This window comes from Sinocyclocheilus grahami, unplaced genomic scaffold (assembly GCF_001515645.1).
Source record: "Sinocyclocheilus grahami isolate Dianchi unplaced genomic scaffold, SAMN03320097.WGS_v1.1 scaffold1247.1, whole genome shotgun sequence".
Lineage (NCBI taxonomy): Eukaryota > Metazoa > Chordata > Actinopteri > Cypriniformes > Cyprinidae > Sinocyclocheilus > Sinocyclocheilus grahami.
The window spans coordinates 241,142-243,804 of NW_015506426.1; positions in this window are offsets into that span (position 1 = coordinate 241,142).

The window sequence follows — 2,663 nt, forward strand, 5'->3', positions numbered from 1 at the left end:
ACACACACACACACACACACACACACACACACACGAAACCTGTTAAAATCATAAAAGCGCTTCAGAGATGCTTCTTGAAGTTCCCAGAACAGCACATCATGTTCAGATCATCAGATGCGTTTCGATGATTTAATGCACTGAGAGCATTTAAAGCTTTGATTATCACTGACGAGACTCCTGCATCCTGAGAGTGTGAGCTTCAGCCGATTCAGATCTTCATCATAACTAATGACTTACGATAAAATACCACGGTTGATTCTTAATCTTTCTGTTTACAGTCATCCGGTCGCTCCAGTGTCTCTGCTGCGAGTCAGAAGCACCTGAATTTCACAACATTTCAACACATTTTCAGCAAACAGGGAAAGTTGATTTGTTAATAGAATGCTGGCTGTTTTCTGTTCCTCTAACATTTCCAGTACAGATTTACCAAAACAAACAAACAGAAAAAAAATTATTTATTGATAAATAATAGAATTGAATTATTTGCAAATGTTTCTTGTCTCATCACATTCAATTATAAATCACACGAATCACATAGTCAGTATTTTCAGAGTAGTTTGCATCACTGGAGATTTCTGCTGGTTGCTCTATCATAGAAATTGTCCAAAAATAAACGTTAATAGAACATTCGTTCAGAGTTATCTGGTCTTTAATAATGTTCTCGAAACATCAGCACAGAAATGCTGTTTATACATCATTAATGGAACAATTTATTTCTGAAATGTATTAGTGGGACGTTCATCTAACGCTTCTTGAACGTTTCAGAACATTCATGTTTATTTTCAGTTCAGAAACTCGAGTAGTTTGCATCACTGGATGTTATTGTTGGTTGTTTAACATTTCTGTCAGAAAGAAAGGTTTAGCTACTTATAAAAATCGGCAAGACAAGGTCCTCTCAGAGTTATGATCCTGATGATTTGAGACGCACTGATTTTTCTAAAAAAAATGGGAAAAATCAGGTTATGAGCAAGCGTTCTTCCAGTAATGCTAACAGAACGTTCTTTCAGAGGTTTCTGGTTCATTCATGGAACATTTTATTGCTGAAACAATGTTTGTCTAACATTTGCTTTAAAGGGGTCATATGATGCGATTTCAAGTTGTTCTTTCTCTTTGGAGTGTTACAAGCTGATTGTGCATAGATAAGATCCCTGAAGCTGCAAAGACTAAAGTCTCAAAACCAAAGAGATATTCTTTATCAAAGTTAAGACTCTGCCACGCCCCCCTAAAACGGCTCGTTCTAACACGCCCCCACATATCTACCTCACTATGTGGAAATATTAGCATAATGCGCCCAAATGTTCACGCAAAGAAAGAAGGCGTGGTTTCAGTAACCGCAGTTAGTGTTGAAGCAGCATGTCAGGGAGACGCTGTGTGTTTCTAGACGAAAGCAAAAGCACTTTATTTGGTCTTCCGGAAGTAGATGCATTTAGGAATCTTTAAGATGACTTACAACAGAACAGCAATGCATTTTATGGACGACCGTTTCGTGAACCTAGGAGAGGAGGTCATTCTGACTTTGCTATGACAATCTGGCGCTTCTGAATCAGCTACTGTTTTGTTATTAGTTTAAGTATTTGCTATTGACTGTTCAAATGCAGAGTTTTGCTCATCGTGTGTGTGTGTGCGCGCGCGTGCGAGCGAGAGTGAGAGAGAGAGAGAGAGAGAGAGAGAGAGAGAGAGCGAGCGAGAGAGAGTCACATCACAGTGGAGTCAGCTGTCTTAACCGTGGCTTGTGTACTGCAAACACATACCAGCTTCATCACTGTGTCTGTCACAAGACTCCGTTCCCCTTTCAGGCTGTCTTTACATTTATGTTGAAAGCTGAAGCTGGCGATTATGGAAAAGGGGCGTTACATTTCCGACGAGTGCTTGCGGTGTTCGGCCAATCACAATGCACTGGGTCAGCTGGCCAATCAGAGCAGACTGCGCTTGTCAGAAGGAGGGGCTTTGTAGAAAACGAAGCGTTTGAGAGAGGCGGGGCATAGAGGACCTACAATAATGTACAGTATTTGAAAAATAATGTGTTTTTTGAACATTAAAGCATGTCAACATATTCTGTTACACCAAATACACCAAATAATGATCTTTAAAAAAGCATCATATGACCCCTTTAATGTTACTATTTGTTTCAGAACGTTCAGAGAACATTCAAAAGTAACGTTCTCATAATGTTCGGAAAACGATACAACGGAATGTTCCCTTAACGTTCACGTAACTAAAATAAAACGCTGGACGAATGTTCAGAGAACGTTCACAAATGATGTTTTGATTACTTGATGACAACGTTGGTGAAGCGTTCTTGTTAGAATGTGCTTTTTTTTTTTAATGTTTCAGAATGTTCACTCAAAAGTAACGTTCCCATAATGTTTCCAAAACGGAATGTTTCCTTAAAATTTGAATAACCAAGATTTAAAAAACGGAATGTTACATTTGAATTGAACATTACATACACTTCTGAACGTTACAGAAGTAACATTTTCATGAATTAATGGGAATGTTAGGAAAAGGCCATTAGCTTTTGTTAGGACTGCATTTTCTCTCTGGTGTGATGAGTAGCACATCTCTCTCTCTCTCTCTCTCTCTCTCTGTCTCTCTCTCTCTCTCTCTCTCTCTTTCTCTCTTTCACTCTCTCTCTCTCTCATTCTCTCTCTTTACTTTTCTCT